Genomic DNA, 21,258 nt, shown 5'->3' with positions numbered 1-21,258 from the left:
CCCCGCGGCAAACTTTCTCCGTTCATGCGTGCTTCAGCGCACCCGGCGGGTGGTCTGATTGTGCGCCTTCAACACTCACGGGTTCTCTCAGTCGAAGTGTAACGTGTCACTTCGTAGGCAGGCGCACGACTGGTGCTCTGCTGTTTTGTTTTTTGTTTTTGTTTTAAAAAGTGATGACGACTCTCGAACACGCGGAAGCCTTTGTAACGACGCATTCGAATGTGACTAAAAACCGATCATATGCATCGAAGGGCGCGTTTGAGTACGCTCACGCAAAGAAAGGAGAAAACAAAAATTGAAGCCAAAAAAGAGGGCAAAGCTGTGGAAGATGAAAGAGACCAAGTAGCAGATGCTGGATGAAAGAATGCGAGATGACGGGAGGCTGGGGTGTATGATGGCGGAGACCGGTAGAGTGGAGGCGGGAGGGGCCAAATCGGAAGGAACTACAAAAGCAGCCGAAGTCTGGGCGCAAAAGCGACCGAACAACGAGGTAAGTACGCGCCTGGGAGCAGGCTACGATTGAGATGGAAAACGTCAGGGGCGCGTGCTCCCGGGGCGGCCGCCCGCGCGTTACAGCAAATCGACGCTGGGTCGATTTCCGGTAGTGCCTGCCGCTGTGATTCTGGATGGCGTATATATACACTCGACGCGGCTCCGGACGCGTGCGCCCACGAATCGCTGCAGAAAGATCGAGAGTGCGGAGCGGTGGAGAGCATTCTTCTACACCTTTCTCCCTTCTTATCTCACCTCTTAATCTTTTCTTTTTTCTTTTTTCTTTCTCTTTGGGGTTGGAGGTGTAGCTGCGGGTTCTTTTTTTTTTTTTTTACTCCCTCTGGTCTTATTCTCCCCGTTTTCTCTTCGCGGGTCATTGACCACGTAAACGGGCCGGAGTAGCCTAACGGCGCTGTCCTGCAGAGAAAGGGACGTGACAAAGTGCGGCGGTTAGCGCCTTCTATGCTAAACGTTACCCGAATGGCTTCGCAGTGAGGTGGTAGTGGTTTACGACGTCCATCTGAGAGGTTCACGCGCGAAGAATGTTTCAACAAAACTGTTGAAAGTCTTTCGGCAGGCTCACCCACGTTCGGCAAAAAAGACACACACACACACTGCAGTTCTAAGCCGTATTTCAAAATCGTATGAGGTTCGCGCTCGAAGGTGGCAACACAGATTCAATGTTCACGGTTGGCTCAGAAAGGCAGGTCGCCCAAACGCGACGCACCTTTGAACGAAACACCTCGGTAGGATGTCGCCGACAGCCAGGTAATAAAACATATGAGGGGCATGAATGAATGTCTTGGAATACGTAAATAAGCCTTGTGTGTACTATATTCCGCAGCTGAGGCCTGAACATTTAAGAGTTTTCTTCACTGGCGACGCACTGGCGACGTTAGTGATAATGACGTTAGTGAAAGATCTGCAGATATTACGCAGATGATTCCCGCGTTTGAATGATGACTTTAAGTAACCAAAATTAGGTAATTCTGGTGTGTTACTAACAAACTTCTTATTACGTGAGCACTAGAAGGATTTATACGAAATTATGTGTCTACTACAGTCTGTCAGTTGTTGACTGGAGGGAGTAGGCCAGGAGCAAAGAGGAGAGCAAGAACAAAAGAATACAATAAAAAATGGTATCGGAAAATAGTTGGAACAAGAAATCAAATTGGTATATTCACATAACAGGGGTCTCGACGCAAGTTTTGTTGCTTCGGTCTCAAATATTTGGCCCACGGGCCTCATGCGGCCCGCAGTATCTAAAAATGTCATCTTTTGTTTGAAAAGCACGTGCAAGCTTCACGAGTTAGCTTTACCACCTTACTCGTTTGGCAAATAAAAATAACTCAAATGTCTTTTTCCAAGACAATGCGCGTTCTTTGCGAATTGAAAAAAAAAAAAAAATGCACACTCAACCTATTCTGCGAGAACTTCGAGTGAGCATTTATACAAAAACTTATCTTAATGCGGGTCGAGTTGAGGATTAGAGGGAAAGAAGGAGTTTTAGAAGAAGCGCATGAGCAGTAACCTGGCTCGACTTCTGTCCAGTTCACGTAAGCGCAGCTACGGGCGTCAGCTGCCTTCAAGAACGAGGCGCCGTGTGACCTGTCCTCTCTTTCGTCCCCTCATCTACATTCATTTATGAGGATAAGCGGCTGTGTTATAAATTAACCATTGTACCCTTCCAATAGCTCTCTACTAGCTACTATGGAAGTGGCGCCCGTTCGGCGTCTATTCCGAATCGAGCACGAGGCGGAGGAAACTGCGATCGCGTTGGCCATTGCCGACCCGCGTACGCACACAGTCCTTAGTGACTCTAAACGTGCGATTCAAAATTATTCGAAAGGCCTTATCTGCCCAACCGCCGCGCGCATACTCCGCGGCCGCACTCTCGATCACAAATCCACATAGTCTGGGTACCCGCCCACGCGGGTAACCCTGGGAACGAAGGGGTCTACCGGCTAGCCCGAGGTCTAACAAACCAGGCAGGCGGTTCCGCGGATCCAGAGGCCTTCGCCGAGTTCTCCTTGCGAAATCGCGAACCTACACAAAGAAACGAGACAACGCTTCCCGCCTCCCCATCCTGACCTTGACAGAGCGCAGGCCACCATGCTGCGAAAAAACTTTAAACACATTCCATTCTCCGCTATTCGAGATTGGCGCTGATTTCGGACGGGAAATACGACCCTATTTGCCCAAATTGCGACTGTGCAGTAACGGCCACATTAGCACACACCCTTTGGGGATGTAGGGGAAGACCACCCCCTCGTACCTTACTGGCAGCTCCCTCGGAGGAGAGCTGGGACCCACTTCTTACCTGCTCAGACAAGAAGACGCAGCTGGCGCTTGTATCGTGGGCTCAGAGCATTGCCCCCACCTGGGGGCCACGCCAGGCCGACATGCCTGAATGATAACTCTTTTAGCAATAAAAGTTATTTCTCTCTCTCTCTCATTTTCCATGCTCGAGGGACGGGAGGATGTGAAGTGGGAAGAACGTTTTGATTTGTTTTTTGTTTTTTACATTTATTGGTTTGCGGTTTGTTTTGTGGAGTTTTAGATCTCAAAGTGACTCAGGCTATGAGAGACGCCGTCGTGGAAGGCTCCGGTTAATATCCGCCACCTGGCGTTCTTTACCAGGAAACTGATATCGCACAGGACACGGGCGCCATGCTTTTCGCCACCGTCGAAAATCGGCCGCTGCGGCCCGGATTCCATCCCGCCTCCTTGGGCACAGTAGTCGAGCGCCCTAAACGCTGCGGTTTTCATTTATTTATTTATTTTTTATTTATTTATTCTAATATAGTGATTCCATTTTAATCGTGTTATTGTCCGACTCCTTGTCCTCGAGTGACAACATGTTGATGCATCCAGCACGGCAATATGAGTTGTAGTCCACTGGCAGGATGTGGCGGGCAATAGATTGGTTATAGCCAGGTGCTTGCTGATGAGGGAGTGCGTTTCCAGCGGTAGTCACTCTGATCAGGCCGCATCTCAGTCCCACTTATGGAGTTGCATCGACGTATAATGTTTTTCTTCGGTGCAGAAGTGTGCGGCACGGTGATTCGAACTACTGCCATCTTCAGCGCGAGGCAAATGTTCTACCTCTCATTAACTTAGAGTGGTCTTCCCAAACAACTTTGATGTAATGCTTGCCTTGCACGAGCGTAAGTAAAACATCTTCGACATTTCTCGTTCTAAAATTTACACAAAGGTATAGTGTATAGCTCGTGCGTAATTTTTCTGCACAGCCCACTTACTTTCTGAATAAACGTTTTCCTTAAGGCCTCAAGCTTGCGCTTTCCATCGTTTTCTATCTGGCTGCTGAGCACTTTTTTCACCGCCAGCTTATGTCTTCGAGAGGCCACCTGCGACGCATGCGCGCGCAGATTGGTGTCTTATATTGCTCTCTGCGCACGTAGTTCACGCGTTGAAAGGCAGGAGGTCAGAAGTGCCCAATATAATCTGGAAAACTTATCTCTCTCTGAGCCGGCTGTTCTCTGAACACATTTCTATTCCGCAAGCAGTTCGTATCAAGGAGGAACAAAGAGCAATAAACTTATTTCTCTCTGGCCGCAGGGTGTCATGGGGGCTGAAATTCACCACTTAATTTCTTAGTTGTTTTTTTTTTTCGGGGGGGGGGGGGGGGGGAGGGGGGTGGAACATGTTTCCTACCATCTAGATTTAGTGACCTCCAACGGTCAAGAGTCGAACCGTTAACCAGCACACGCATGGATGTCTATGGGACCGCGTTAGGTCCCCTGTCGCGAGGCTCACAAGAATGCGCTGCGCTATCACACGTAACATTAAGTGCCTGCCTCCTGCGGAAGATTTCGGCCAGTCGCCTCACTTGCGTGTCGCCTCCGGACGTGTTCAGACTTGCTTAGTCTGCACCGTACCGTGTATGCATTCGTAGAACAAATGGAACAGCTCCCCGTGGCTTGGGCATTCCTCGGTGTCATACGCGATCGAAAGGAGCCTGTGCAGAAGGAGGAGCGACTCGCCGTCTGTTTTCTCACTGGGACGGCGCTTGGAGGACCTCACTACAATCGCATCCTGCAGCAGCGAACGCTGAAGCCACAAAAGGCAGGCATTCTGTTGCATTTAATGTATTACCCTCCCCCCATGTTTAAATTTAGGGTATCATGGCGAGAATTGTGAATAGTTGATGATTCATAGTGGTTCAACCACCGCGCTATCACTTAGAACTTTGTTTACCGTCGTTGCCAAGCTCTGTGTTGTTGTGTTTTTTGTCGTTCTAAGTGTTAGCGCGGTTAACCCCTATTATGGTATCACTTTTACATGTCGCCACTACTGTCGTGTCTATGAGGATTCAACTGGTCTTTCGCGGTCACAAATATAAGCGCTCACTTAGCCACTCGGGTCTTCCTGAGCATTTGTAAATGGTTGACCATAGAATCAAATTGCGTTAGCCTATCACAGATCATGCCATGTACCACGCTCTCTTATAAAGGTTTCTTGTGAATACAAAATTCATGAAAGAAGAAGCAAAGCGAAGGAATGAAAGCGTCTAAGTACGCACCAAAATACTAGATATACATTGAGAAAACTTGGGCTCAAGTTTTCACCGCTGCGGTGACGGTGCAATGAAACACATTTAGGACCAAATTTTAGGATGGGCCTTAGATTACGCAGTTTCCTTACCTCACATGAGGAGCCTTACATGACTCTTGAATTCAAGGAACTATCTAAAGGGAGTCAGCTCATTTTCGACCTGTCCTTGCCGCTCCTCGTGTAAGGAAACAATCGGGGCTTCCACGAATAGTATTTGTAGATAGATGAAAAGTACATCTATCTACAGTACGCATCTATGATCTCCCAATTTTTCGTGGTCGCTGTTAAATGTAATATTTCAGTGCTTCACAGGAAAACATTGTTGGTCTGGCAACGTGCAACGACCTTGCAGGGTCAGCAGGTGGTCAGCAGCGAACGTTTGCTCCGCCCGCTCTGCCACTGTGAACTCGGAGTCGCTCATGCCGTCAGAGACGCCCTACTGCGCAAGCGCAAAAAATGGTCGTGCTGTTTTCACAACAGCCAAACAGCTCGTCGGGTGGACATCAAAATTGAGTGCCAATCCGCGAATATAAGCGGCGCCCCACGGGGTCACTACAATGACTCTGCTGCTGGCGCTGAGTAACGTCGAGGCGTTCTCCCACGAACGACACGGGGCGGTGGACTGGCGGCACCGGGCAGCGAGCGGAGTCCTTGGGCGGCCCACATTCCCCGGCTCCATCACAGTCAGGGCCGCGCGGGAGTAACACGCGGCGATCTCGTCTCGCTCGGTGTCTGGACGGGCAAGCTGCTATCTGGCCGACACACTTGCAACAAGCGACAGATGGTTAGCGTGGTGATTGCTACTGACCTGACAGGGACGGCCAAGGGTTGCTCGTTCACCTAGATGGCTACGATGCCAATGGAGACGTCCGCTTTGCAGGCCTTCGGCTGGCGGACGTCGCTCGCTTGTAAACAAGTTTTCGGTCGTTTTCAATCATTGCGAATGCGAAGAGTATAGTAAAAACAACAATCATCAGGAAAGAGGACATGGATGGGAAATAGTTGTATGGTTACGCCCTCTACAGGCAGATGTTCTTTTGTTTTTCAGCGGATAACTGGATCCGCGTAAATTGACGGGAAGCTTTCTTTTTAAGGTGACAAAGTAGACTGTAGTCATGATGATCCACGTATCCCCGCATTCAGAACAATGTCGCTTTCATGTCATATGGTAATCAAGGATGCTGAGAAATTACCATAATCTAAATGTAGGTCACAAAACATTACACGCATCACAGAAGACTATAAAAAACGAAGCGTTTTCTTTCTTCGCGATTCACGGAAGCCATCTTACGACTGGTCGATCGAGCTGCTGAACACGATTTCTGGATGCAATTTTTCAGACCTCCCTTTGTCTCGGATCAGTTTACTTTGACCAGTGTGTCTTCATAATTTAGCAGCGATGAGGTTTCCGAAGAGAAAGACTGGAGTAAAATGAACTTGTAAAAGAAAAACAGGGCCTTATAATGCGCATAAACGATACACTTTTTTAGGAAGGATAGGACTTATGTGTGGCTTGTCCTTAGGGGATAGGCCAAGGAGAAGTCAAGTAACGAAAAACAATGACAGATACTTTAACGTAGCTAAGCGCGGAATATCATGCAGTAACGCCTCTTGCTCTGGTTGAGCATTGATTTTCTCCGCTGAGCCACGACCTCACGAATTGTTCACTACAACTGTCGGCGGCGACCTGTTCTCGTCCTTGATGCCGCCAATACTCTGCGTCAGACAACCATAAGAAGCGCGGGTAAGCCTCTATGCTAACGTGAGTGACCGTGCACATCCTGTTCAGGAACGCGCATTGTCTGTGCTATGACGCGGGTTCGTCCAATACAGGTGTCAATTGACAGGAAAACTAGAACAAACTCGCGCGTGAGACACCAACTTCGTTCTAGTTATGCCGAACATTCCTTTACAACCTTCCATTTGCAGCCGTATTGCTGCGCCCAGGTGGATGTTAACAAGTAATTATGCCTGAGGTTTTTTTTTTTTTTTTTTTTTTTTGCCTTTGTCTGTTTCCACTAGAAACATGAGAAACCCCATAAATGGCGACTCAGAATGCTTCAAGGGCAGTTTAAGAGGTTTTATAATTCGTTAAGCTTAAAGAGGACAAATGGATAAATCTTTCAGGTAAAGAATGCGAACTCATTTTGTGCTAGCATTTTAATTGAGTAGGTATTAGCCGAGGTAAGTTACGAAGGCTTTCGGACTTCTACGCAGTCCACCTCACCACACTGGGGCCGCAAACATGAGGTCATGTATAGCGATGCTACGTTTCAAGAGAAAAAAAGTGGTAGAAAACCAGCGTCATGGCATATATAGCTCATTTTGGTAGCATCGGACGACTCACGACAGCCTGTGGGCGAAGCGAGCGGAAATTTAAAAATTCGGCAGCAGTGACGTCATCACAAGTTTTTCTGCACTGCTCTGGTGCATTGAGAAGAAGACGACTTAACACAGAACCTGTGATTATGCCTTCATTCCAAATACTATTCGCGCGCTTTATCTACAGCCTTCGTATATTCGAATCGATGTATATCGACCAAATTTAAAAAAAAAAAAAAAAAAAAAAAACACACTTCAGCTTCCCTTTATTATCATTTTCCGGTAGAGCATCATAGAATTGTGTATGATATGGGCTTACTCCAGCAAGTGGCGAACTCGAAGGTAGCCAGGGAGGTGGTGTAATAAACCCAATGATATTGCTACGCAGAGTGCATTTCGGAGAAGCCATGCAAGCTCAAGTCCCTTTCCTCCGAACAACTTTTGAAGCAATATTTCGTCTTAATTTATTGTCGCAAGACTCGCGTGATGCCATCACGATTCCGGTGATTATTCGTATTCGACCAGCAGCGTAAACATATTTATTAGAGCGAATAAGAGTATGCATTCCACCGTCGGAGGTCTGCACGCAAAAAGGGCTAAACTTGGCGACAAATAAATGTACCGCAAAACTGACGACGTTTTACGTGCCGCCTTTTATGACATTTATTTTTATCAACATTCGCCGGAAGATGCTACAGTTGTTCCTAAATACTATTATAGTAGCAAATATTGTTTCGGGTTCTCTTTCCCCCAGAATTCTATGCATTCATTCATGATTATAGGCGCGTTCAAGCAAACATTTATGCTCTAGCCGAGTGTTTTTTTTAGTTACATCTTCCGGCACTCCTGTCTTTGCGTAAAAATTTACCCCACCTGTGCCACGCAGCGAAGGCGCTAAGTTCGGCGCTCCCGCACGTCTCCTTTGTGCCGGCGTGCTTAATGGGGAAGCGCTGCACGAGCAGAACCATTCGAGAAGCCTGCTACGCTGGTCTCTTGTTCTGGCGCTCTTCTGCGAATTCCCATAAAATAAAGCTCGAAATTGAGCTGCTAAAAGCCAAATTCAACGTTCCTCAGCCATGCATTCTAAAAAAGGCCCGTCCAAAATTGGTGAGGGTTTCTACCATGCGCTGCGCTACCCAGAAGGAGCGCCTCGCTGTCGGCGGTATGCAAGGAAAAATAAAGAAAATAATAGCACACTTACGGAATACAGGCACCAGAAAGCAACAGAAATGAACGCAGCAAGTACGCACCGAGTAGTTGAGCAGATTACAATTGAGCACGCTGAATTTTAACGAGATGCAAAGGGCGTACAAGCTATAATTACGTAATTTGCATGCTACACTCCCCATCTGTGTACTACTGGACAACATCCAAGCCTACCAGAGAGAAAGTATAGTGAATGGCAAGTTATATGATTGGCGAATAATGAGCCGTATGCTTCAATGTACTGCAATCGATTCTTTCAATGCGTAAGCCGGCGCTGCATAACAGTCAAGGACGGCGGATGTTTGAAAGTAGCACTGCGTGCGAGATGTTTCACGATGTACGGGCCTCTGCGTGGAGCGGAAGCAGCAGCGATCGACATCCGCGGTTGGTTATGTCGGTAAGGCGTTCTCCTCTGTTCTGTGATGAATAGAACGTGGTTCCCGTCCATGAACAAAGGCGGCCGTCCAAAACACGATAACCGCACCTCATTCGCCTCGCTTCTAGTGGAGCCAGCCTTTTGTCCGCGGCCATCCGCGCGAGCTACCTCGGCGTTTATCTGCCGACGGATGTTCGTGACGCGAGCGAGGCTGCCGCCGGTATCTCACCGCTCCAACGTGAGCAACAAAACTTGGCGTCTTGTCAGTAAACCTGCTCGTTTGCTCACGATATAGTTCGGTGAGATTAGCTGCGGAATACTTCACAATGGCTCGTATACGGCGCGCCTGAAGCGCTTCAAAATCGGTTCTACTATCTGACAGCAGCAACACTCGATGGAAGTCGGAAGTAAGAAGTGGAGGGGAAGGGGGCCACTTCGTAGTTGATATAGCGCCCTTTCTGTAACCCTGCCTGCTCTGGCGAACACTGGCGAAGCATAGACGTAACACGAGCGGGCTTGTACTCATGATTATATGGTACACGTTAGTGCCGAAGCAAATAGAATAAGGCGATCAAACGAAGATTGATTTATTTTTCTGTTAATCATTGAACCTGTCTGCATTCTCTCGAAATCGTAACGCTCGCTCGAAATGTAGATCAGAGCACTTTCTGCTAACCGACGCGAACAAAATATTCTAGCAGAAAAAAGGATCCCACCAACCTTCCCACAACTCCTCTTCTCTTTTCATTACCAATAGAATGTTTTCATCACTATCATCGCCGAAAAAAAAGATTATACTATCAAAAAAGCAGTTCATAGTACTCAAACTACTGCAACCGAAAGATGTTGAGCGTCAGGCCTTTCCCTTCTAAAGTGACGTTGACTTTGCGTCAACTAGCGCCAAATTTGCGTTGACTAGCGTCAGGCTTGCAGTTTTTTGAAATAAATAAATAAATATAAGTATAGCCTAACGCTACTATGTGTTCCTCAACATTCTATACCCGTGCACACGTATATGAAGTGATAAATTGCGAATAAAAGCGCGAAATAGCCTTTTCGGCAGATTTATTCCCTTTGGTGCTCTCGACCTCACTCCCCAAAAAAGAGAGCGTAAAACATCCGTTCTGTAAGTTTCCATTCACTTGCCCGAGTAAGCATCTATAGTAACGTTGTTTAGGAGCGCATAAAAGATAATCCCATTAAATTCGGCGGCGTTTGCCAGCGCAAATAAAGAAAAAGAGCGTCCACTCTTCGAGAAAGGCAGCCTTTAAGCTCGAGGACTCTGTCGCCTATTTGTCGATAAATCCTCACTAAGAAACTTCACGCTGCTATATTGAGTTGAAATTCAAGACAATAAAAGTCCACCGCATTGAACTGTCAGCTGGTATTGAAACATTGTATTTCTCGCAGTCTCATACATGGAGTATTGGAGCTTCTCACTACAAAGACATAGAAGTTTCCACACCTCTCCACTTTCATTCAGTCAATGCTTCAGTCGCCATTTTCGTCAACAGCATGATATTTTCGAGCAAAGGAAAGTGCAGCTCAGAATGCTGACGTCAGTAGACTGTGCCGTCGAGTCTGCCGTAGACTAGACTTGCGATTAAGACCGCCGTGCTGTAATGATTAGCGCCAGCGCGTGAGAGGCTACGAGGCGATGCCGGCATGCCACGACCATATAGCACTCCGCCCTTTCCGCTTTAGCCTTTCCCGACAGGCCCAGCTGACGTGATTGTTCGTCTCCAAACTAATCGCTTAGCTTGCACGTTAGCAGCTGTCTTTAAGTGGCACACAGGGGGCATTGCCTCAACCTGAAGCAGGCATCCTTAAGTTCCGCTTTTGTGCACTGTTAGCATGCGCTGCAGCAAAGCGATTTCGGACGTTCCCAAAGAAACCAATGAACTGAAGTTGCGCTCGGAGAGAAAAACAAGAGAAAGGATACAGCACCTCAAGGCACACGAAATATGGTGATGAAACACAAGAAAACTTATAAAAATAAATTGAGAAAAAAAAAACGAGAAATCAAATAAGCCGCTTGAATACAATGGTTAAAACGAATGGTCCAAGATAGTACGCGTGCTCGTTTTTACAACATAAAGTGCTCAAAGCTTCGCAGAAATCATGGCGCTTCGGCTCAATACGTCATTTGTTCCATGTAGATTTCTTTCTGGAAAGTCCTGGTACGCCTGAAAGCAGTTTAACGAAGATAAAGGGGTTCCGTTTCAAGGTTTCTCTCCAGTAAGCCACGTGTCTAGCATTGTGCGGTATAGTTGGCGCGGACACATGGTGCCGGTGGCAATGCTGATGATGATTAGCGGTTCCATTGTCCAGCCCCTGTCCCGGTCCGCGCCTTCTCTCTTCTCCTCGATGGGCGAGGCCCAGGGGCCTCGCCCATCACCGAGCATTGTTTGGGTTCCCACGCTCCCATATATCCGCTGCGCTGCCGGCCCGCGCTGCTTCGCCGAGCTATACGATTTGTCACGAGTTAATCGCTCGACCGTGGGCGCCTGTGGCGCGATAGGTGCACGAGTTCGCCGGTGGTTCGTGCAGGCGATATTGTGAACGCGCCGCACAGCGGCGCCACGATGTAGGCACACGTAGCAACTAGTTGGCGTGCGTCACGGGCGCCCAGCCGACCGCTAGATCTGTAATGCACATACGCACAAAGCTCGTTAGCCGGTGATTATCCGAGCGCTTACCCTCTCCCCACTTCCTTTCCACTTCATACGCACTCTCTCCTTTACACGGAGCACTGACTCACGCATGCGCGGTTAAGAATTGGAGCAACGTGTACGCACAGCCACAATCCGTTCACCTTGAACGTCGCCGGAAAGGATGTGTCTCTTTCTTGTTTTCGCATAAAGCGCCTGACCCTGCTGTCGAGCTTGTGTGCTCAAACGGCTCCGGAGAAAGAATGGATCCTATTCTCATTCTTTTTCTGTTGCGTTCTTTTCTCATACCAGGAAGTCCACGCGAGAGTGATTTTCTTCTTCATCTTTAATAAAGGCTAATCAACATAAGATCTCAAGAGTTTGTAACAGGCGCGAGCAACGCAGAGGCGTCGGGAGCGACCTTGTTTTCTCCAACGTAAGCGCCGTAAAGTGCGTGCGCTGGAGCAATAAAGAAGAAAAAAGGGGGGCAGGCATGTATCGCCGGACGCGCTCTGACGGTGTAAAGTTAAATGAGCCCGTTATGCACCCGCGTAACGAAGCCGCCGCACTTATTAGCATCGCCGCAGATCGAGATTAATTGCTTCGAACACGAGGGGTGAGGTTGATGGAAAATAAAGCACAGTACAGTGGCGTCGTCTACCGCAACGAGGCAAATGCTCGTTTCGTGTTCCCACCGTAAAACATCGGACACGCATAAGCCGGCTTGCAGACAGAGAGTTTAAAACATTTTTCATGGCGCTGGTCAAGCAATGAGGAAGTTGCACAAGGGCATTCCAGTGAACGCTGCTACGCGTGCTGAGCTTGCTGGGTTGTGGGAAAGAAAAGTCTGTATTGGTATTTAGGGCGAAATGAAATGTGCATTTGTTAATAAACAGCTAGAGACAGCTGACAGATTAATGTGGCGCTCTCTACTTCTTCTTGCCATACGACAGTGCTCAAACACCGAGGGGTGGAGAATTTTGGCGTTAAGTACCTCCTCGCATTGAATGGGGAGTGATACGATGGGCTATCATAGCCGCACCTGGACGCCTTCGGTCCAGACTTCGAAACTTGGCTCTGCCTGAGGAGCCGCCGCCCATGTTGTGACATGCGATACGTAAATATGTTAACTGCGGAGATACAAAATTGGGAAACACTTTTCAAGGACCCAAAAATCTTTACTTATAACGATGGCCTGTGCGTGGATGCAATGCCTTCGACCATTCCTTGTTTCCGCAGCAGATCAGGTGTCATTTGTCTAGATCCAGCACAGTGTTTCGTTTTGTTAATCCAACTTTAATGTAGGCCTAGTTCGCGTACACGTGCTGATTTCGCCTGACCCATGTTAGTTGCCGGTGAGGAATATCAAAATGATGCATGATACTGAGACACCTATTAACTCTTTCAAGTGCCAGTCATAGTGTCCATCGATAAAATAAATACTTTCTTGCCTAAATAGCATATAGGATCTAATTTCTGCAATTTGTTATATTTGCAAGACAAAGTAACAGAAGTTAATTTTTAGCAGGCATATGAAAAATCTCTAAAAAAAAAACCTATGGTTCTCTTACAAGCGTTTTAATGATTTGTTGCTTGTGTAAAAAGTGGGGCATATAACTAAACAGGAAAAGCTGCTCTACGCTGACAAGAAAAAAAAAAGCGTCATAGTGTAAATACTTAGGAGCAACCGTTACAAGTATCCTGCCATGGCCCATACACATCTCGGATGTCTGTGTTACTGCCAATCAAGTAAGGTTAAAAGCTAGTACACGCCTATTAGCCTATAATTCATGTATCACGTCCAAGTTGGGATATTCGTCAGTACTATGGGAGCACTAAGTCACGGATACTAAGAAACCTGGTAACCGGGACGCTGCAAAACATACATAGGTAGGTAACATTTATATAAGAGAAATATATATTACTGAATTCTCCTTCTTTGCTTATGTAAAAAAACATCAGATTCTAGTGTTAGAAATAGGGGGGAGAGTAAGTACTCTACTGAATATTTTTCTTGGAAACATTTCACCAGAGCTTCCGAAACGTCTTCCGCTAGCTATTACAAGACGAACAAGGGTTACTATCGCTAGCTGCAATGCCTGCCGTAACCAAGATTTACAAGAAAACCCTTCCCGTAGAACCTTGATAGAATGTAACAAATTTCCAATGGTCGATTTTAGAGCTGGCTACTTTCGCACAGGAAAGGAATGCATTATTATTTTTTTTTTTTTCATAAAAAGCGCCTTGACATGCATTGTGTTCTAGAATGGTGTTCGTTTTGATAATATGCCTAGAGCTGAATTTGTGCTCTTGATATTAGTCCTTTTTGCTGCATAATAGTTATATTGATCAGTTTTTTTCTCTAATACCCTTCCTGGCTGAGCCAAGGCATTGGCCAGCGGAGTGGCTAATGAATGAATGAATGAGTGAATGAATGAATGAATGAATGAATGAATGAATAAATGAATAAATAAATAAATAAATAAATAAATAAATAAATAAATAAATAAATAAATAAATAAATAAATAAATAAATAAATCTGGAAACCATGTTCACTTGTCGAAACGTTAGCCTGCGGGCCCAGGCTCCCCGTCAGCCCTTGTTTGGTTTCGTTTGCCTTTATAGAGCTAGTGAACCTGCTACTTTCACTGCCACAACGAAGATTCAGCCAAACGCAGGAGCTTAAAATTTGCTTCGATAAGATAATCTCAGTTGCACCTTTTGCACGAGTACATGGGTTTTGCCAATATTGCACATGAAATGTACAGGTGCGGACATAAGTAAACGAAGCACGCTTTTCTCTTGAACCTAAAATCACGCCTTCTGCGCTGGAGATAAGAAAACAATATTTTTCCAGGTGAAAGGTCACTGGCGTCTACTACCGGTTAGCACATAGTACGACTGCCAGTTTCAATTATCCAACGCGTGAAAAATTTGAGAAGCAAATAGCGTGCGCCGTTTATTTTTGTTCGCGAGGGTATCTTATTATTTGAAAGTAAAGTTTTTGAATATCGCAGGTCTTCGTGACTTGACTGCTTGCGATGTAGGGAAGACCAACCCCTTGCCGCGTGTGCTCCCGCAGTTTCTTATTGCCGGCTGCATACCTACCGCGTGATGGTGACATCGTGGTCACGTAACCTCGATATCGCCAAATAATAAGTCATGCAAAAAACGCTACCCTCGCTTGCACAAGTGGACCAAAGGCAGCTTTGCTGTAATGTAGAAGCCTGTTTCCACAACACACCAGGTCATTATGCGGCGTCGGCGCAGCATCTTGAAACGATGACGATATAAGGCTAAAAATGAGCGAGCGACCACTCCTACAAGTAAGCGGGAAAACACAGCCAATGATACTGAGTGCAGTGAACAGCCTGCGTACAGCATGCAGCATCGGACGCCGAGCGAATTGTCGAACAGGACGAGAAATGAGTGATAACGGTGGGCCTCAAGACACGAAAGCGGCCAAGGAGTTGCACAGTTCAATTAATAGAAGCGGACGAATACGGGGGTGAGGCCGGTAGGGTGACGACCCGGCTGAATACCAAATGCGACTGCCAGTATTTGTAAGCCTTCCTGGAAGGTTGTGCGCCTAGTCGCCTACGCATTTTTGTCTACATCAGCACTACCGTCGACGTGATAAGTTGCATTTCTTTGTATTTTTCATACACGAACCCTTCTTCTCTACCGATTGACAACAGGAAATATGAGGCATTTGAATTATTGGGAATGATATTAAATCTTCTGCGCGCCGGGAGCTTTAATTAATCACACACCCTCATACGATTCCGCAAGAGGCATTCGCTGAGGCCGCGCTGCTAGACGGCGCGAATGCCGTCAAGTCCAGTGCGCCATGTTTGCGGTCGTCGGTGGCGTCGGCGCTCGTAAGCTTGAGCAGAAACAAGTTTTCGTTAAGCTACCCTTCCTGTACCGGAAGAGACCCGTATAATGTTTGACGCCAATAAATGCATTAACATCCACTTATGTGTCTGTAACAGTGTTTTAGAATGAGGAAAGATGGCTACAGTATGAAAGAGCACTGAACAAGGGTTGAGGGGGAACCTCACTTGTCTTCTTCGAAGACGAAGACGTAGGCCAGCGTCCTTGTCGAAACATTGGCACGGAAAAGGGTTGTTGGGGGGAGCCTCAGTTCGGAAGCTGGGCAAGGGGACTAGCCTACATCTTTGAAGAAGAAGGCCTACGTCCTCGAAAAAGATGTTAAACCTTATAAACCAAACATATGTCGTCGGGGTTCGAACTTCCATCGCAAAAATAGCCTCCAGCTTGGCTAGTCGATGGTTGCAAAAGGGGAAGTGAAATGGTATGACACCACCCTGATTGCTGCATTAAGAACAATGGAGTCCTAGTTTTAATACAAAATTACGTTAGTGTTGTTTTTTTCTTTTTCGACGCGTTTCTCAAAAGTAGGGTACGCCGACGACGACGGAGTTTCGGCACAACAAACCCAATACGCTCTAGCGCAACATCTCAGTAACGCGGTGTGTAGCGAATATTGTACACCAAGTTGTAGCGCGTCACTTTCAGGTAGATACGTATAAGGTGGTTTTAAGAAGCTAAGCTATTAGCCGCGTCGCAACATACTCCTTTCTCTAATGTCAGTGCACCAGCAATAGACGCCTCACGCACGGCCGCTTGTCAGTAAATTAAGCGTCTTAATAAAATTTCTTCACCTGTCACAAAACTTTAACCCGTGCTCGATTAGGCTTTGATACCAGCGAATTCAACACACAGCAGGGGCCCCGGCGCACTAAACCAATCCGACACAGTGGGACCGTTTTAACTGGCCCGCTTTTTGTTGTTGTTATTGTTGTTGTTGTTGTCGTTGTTTTCGTTGTTGTTGTTGTTGTTGTTGTTGTCGTTGTTTTCGTTGTTGTTGTTGTTGTTGTTCTTGTCGTTGTCGTTGCTGTTGTTGTTGTTGTTGTTGTTCTTGTCGTTGTCGTTGTTGTTGTTGTTGTTGTTGTTGTTGTTTTCGTTGTTGTTGTTGTTGTTCTTGTCGTTGTCGTTGCTGTTGTTGTTGTTGTTGTTGTTGTTCTTGTCGTTGTCGTTGTTGTTGTTGTTGTTGTTGTTGTTGTTGTTTTCGTTGTTGTTGTTGTTGTTGTTCTTGTCGTTGTCGTTGCTGTTGTTGTTGTTGTTGTTGTTCTTGTCGTTGTCGTTGTTGTTGTTGTTGTTGTTGTTGTTTTCGTTGTTGTTGTTGTTGTTGTTCTTGTCGTTGTCGTTGCTGTTGTTGTTGTTGTTGTTGTTCTTGTCGTTGTCGTTGTTGTTGTTGTTGTTGTTGTTTTCGTTGTTGTTGTTGTTGTTGTTCTTGTCGTTGTCGTTGCTGTTGTTGTTGTTGTTGTTGTTCTTGTCGTTGTTGTTGTTGTTGTTGTTGTTGTTGTTGTTTTCGTTGTTGTTGTTGTTGTTGTTCTTGTCGTTGTCGTTGCTGTTGTTGTTGTTGTTCTTGTCGTTGTCGTTGTTGTTGTTGTTGTTGTTGTTGTTGTTGTTGTTTTCGTTGTTGTTGTTGTTGTTGTTCTTGTCGTTGTCGTTGCTGTTGTTGTTATTGTTGTTGTTGTTGTCGTTGTTTTCGTTGTTGTTGTTGTTGTTGTTGTTGTTGTCGTTGTTTTCGTTGTTGTTGTTGTTGTTGTTCTTGTCGTTGTCGTTGCTGTTGTTGTTGTTGTTGTTGTTCTTGTCGTTGTCGTTGTTGTTGTTGTTGTTGTTTTCGTTGTTGTTGTTGTTGTTGTTGTTCTTGTCGTTGTCGTTGCTGTTGTTGTTGTTGTTGTTGTTCTTGTCGTTGTCGTTGTTGTTGTTGTTGTTGTTGTTGTCGTTGTTTTCGTTGTTGTTGTTGTTGTTGTTCTTGTCGTTGTCGTTGCTGTTGTTGTTGTTGTTGTTGTTCTTGTCGTTGTCGTTGTTGTTGTTGTTGTTGTTGTTCTTGTCGTTGTCGTTGTTGTTGTTGTCGTTGTTTTCGTTGTTGTTGTTGTTGTTGTTCTTGTCGTTTCGTTGTTGTTGTTGTTGTTCTTGTCGTTGTCGTTGTTGTTGTTGTTGTTGTTGTTGTTGCTGTTGTTGTTGTTGTTCCAGGCAGCTCAAGGGCGCACCCGCTAAATCGCAGGCTTTTACAGATATGACAGAAATCATCTACTGTGTGGTACGAAAGGTACTTGCACTGCACAGCTCGCAAGGAGTTAAATACTGCGGCTGGCTACCGCTCCCGTGCCTGCGAACGCGCCACGGCCATAACAAACACCGCGCCGACCGGTAGCGCCGCTTACGGATGACATCTAGTGAAGAGCTCCTCTATAGCATGACCTCCGAGATGAACCCCGCGCGTGCTTGCGGGGTTTATCTGGGAGGCCATGCTCCAGGCTATTGGGATCCAGCGCCGTTAAAGTGTAGCCGAAGCCTCGATTCCGGAGTCTCAATCGATGCCTCCACTGCTGGGGAGCCGTTTGCATCGTTTAATTACAGAGACAGCATAGATGAGACGAATGTACGCAGACGTGCACTAGTTTGCCGGATATGCCCCCAAGGCGCGCGCAATGGCCATACCTTGACCCAACTCCGTCATTTCCTGTACGTAACGGGCTCCTGTTAGCCTGTATACGTCCATGCTACGATATTTGACGGACCTCATATCTGCGATATTCCAAGAACTTGCATACTATGTAAGGATATGCATAAATTTAGAACTCGGCGAAAGTATTCTTGAACTGCATTTGATAGACTGGAGCCGTAAGCGAAGTTGGCGCTGCAAACCTAAATAGGAGATGTGGCTAAAATAGTGTTTTGCTTCATAAACGAACGTGGCTAACAAATGCTCCGAGGGATAACTATTTAAACCTGGGTGTCGTTCAGGAAACAGGGAGATTCTGCAACAGAAAGCAACCGCTATTACAGAGCAGATGTGGACGGCGTGACTTACCAAATTAAAGCAGATGCTTTCCCTCCGATGGCGCGGCGCGGAAAAGCGCGAATTCCAGCCGCAAGAGAACAGGAAACTCGTTCCCCAGCAGCTATAAGGGGAAGGTGTAAAAACAGGGTTTCAAAAGGTGACTGAGTTTGCGTCTGGTGTGTTCTTCCTTTTTCTTTCTATCTCATTTCCAGAGCCTGAAGTAACGATGAGGAGCCGAAAACCATGACGACGAATGTCCGGGAATGCGTCAGCGCCGCATTCTTATATAAATGAAAGACATTCCATTTGCGCATTCCTCGCCAGTCATGACGGCGGTGCTCTTTCGTTACTTCACTTAACGAAGCGCCGGCATTCTCCGTTCATTCAAGTCCCCTCCGGAGGAAATACGAAGACACCGAGAACACGGTGAAGATTCCCCTCCGTCCACGGCGTGCGCTCCTTTGGCGCGTTTGTTTCCGCTACGTGCACCAAAGCCAGCGCAATGAATGTAAAAGCAGTACTTCAAAAAAGGCTGTTATTTTCTTGAAGCAAGGGGGGTATTCCAGGGTGCAGTTTCTTCCGTTTTCACTTGGAAAGTGTGCAGCAGTTATCAAATTATTATGCCGTGGTTCAGGAACGTATTTAATTAAAATAATTTTCAGAAAAAATCATAAATTAGGTGTTTAAACCTGAGATGCATTTCTATTCGATATTTTCCTTCTTTTCTAAAACATCAGCGCTCTCAGATAAATGAGGTTCTAGCCGGTAAACGCTTAATTTCTTCTTTCATTTAATTCGTTCAATGGACATCATTGCATTAGCAAAAATCCTGAGCCAATACAGGATCTCGTATGACCAAATTTCTCACATAATTATTATAACTAATAACCAATACGAATATGGTTTGATTTGGTATGGTTTGTGGGGTTTAACGTCGCAAAGCGACTCAGGCTATGAAAGACGCCGTAGTGGAGGACTCCGGAAATTTCGACCACCTGGGGTTTTCTAACGTGCACACTCACATCGCACAGCACACGGACCCCACTCCGTTTCACGTCTATCGAAACGCAGCCGCCGAGGCCGGGATTCGATTCCGCTTCCTTGGACACAATATTCGAGGGCCGTAACCAGGTGGTCGGAATTTCCGGATTCCTCCACTACGGCGTCTCTCATAGCCTGCGTTGCTTTGGGACGTTAAACCCCACAAACCAAACCAGTTTCTTCTACGAAGGAATAGAAAGTGAGAACCATTACTAGTTTCTTGTTTATGTCAAACAATATTCAGTGATGAATTGGCTCCGAAACTAAAGAGTACAAGGACAGCCTGAATGCAATGTACAACCGTAATGCGGAAAGACCTCGAAGATGTCTGCCGCTTTTCCTAGAATGTTACTCGCGCCAGAAAACGTCAGGCAGGATTATACATATACAAGCACGTCTGGCGCTCTCTCCCCTTTATGTAAAAGAAACAGAAAAATTTAGCTAGAGAACAAGGTTTCCTGAACGAACACGTAAGGACTAACACTCGATTATGGACAATATAAATGCTAAACAAAAAATAATAATGTTATCTGTCGATTTATTTTCTGATGGTATCGAGTTCCCCAACGACCGCTCTTGACAGCTGCAAGCGAATAGGTTTAAATTTCCGAACAGTGAGGAATGTCGCCAACAGGGATAATGCAAACGAGAGTCGAGATATGTGATGAGGATTTCGAAACACTCGAAGCTCATGCAGGGGAGGTGCAATTTAAAATCACTATATTACGACCCAAGAAGAAAGAGGACAAGGACAGGGTCGGAAAATGCATTCGAATTCACTTGCACAACTGCCTTAAATGGCGGTTTACGTGGCCCTGCCATGGCTTATTCTTTGCTATAATGCACCACCTAGATATTTAATTCGAGAAAGGAATTTCGGTATGGCACTACATGGTACGATTGTACGCAGAAATTGGGGGTGCTTGTTTTTTGAGTAAAAAAAAAGCTTTAGTCTTTGTAGTTGTTGTTTTTAGTTGTTTTGTTTTTTTGCAAGGAATTTCAACTCCATGATTTTAGTTTATTAAATGTTGTGTTGGCGCAAGTGCATAGTGGGTGGAACAGCGCGAGAAGACGAAACACAAGAAGAGACGCACAAGAGACGAGCGCTGACTCGCAACTAATTTTTTATTAGGAAGAAAGCGGATTCTTATACAAAAAAAATATGTCACATGATGTTACAAAGAACGAAACCCTTGACCAGGAAAAATTCAAGAGATGTCTTCTTCCTTCAACAGCCACGTAGAAAACCCTATTAAGCAAGACCGAACATACAACCCCCCCCCCTCCCCCTCCCCCTCCTCCCCAACGGCCCGTACCTAGCTCTGTCACTGATAGCGTTTTGTAGAATATGGCCCCTTCTACGCACGTTATATGTATTAAGGCTGCCATTAATGCAGAAAATGTTGTTGACGTTGGGACTGAACACGCCTGAATTTACGTACTGATTACCAAGTGCTTACAGCGTTCAGTTCTTTTCGGTCTAGCGACCCGCACGCTTTCTTATCTTATTCCGGTTGTTGTCACAATCTTATTTTCCAAGAGAAAGGCGCCAGCGACGGTCCGTCGAGAGGTGTGAGAGGATCGAGGACCACCGCCCCTCTTTCTTCTTCGTCGCCTTTTCGGGCGGAGACCAAATTACAGGGCCCCTTTGACACCCGAGCGAGTATGGTCTTACCCACTAAAAGTTGCTGTCAAAATCAGCCTACATGTAATG

This window comes from Amblyomma maculatum, chromosome 3 (genome assembly GCF_055883805.1).
Source record: "Amblyomma maculatum isolate TAMU_Amacu chromosome 3, ASM5588380v1, whole genome shotgun sequence".
NCBI lineage: Eukaryota > Metazoa > Arthropoda > Arachnida > Ixodida > Ixodidae > Amblyomma > Amblyomma maculatum.
Note: the sequence above shows the minus strand (reverse complement) of the source record.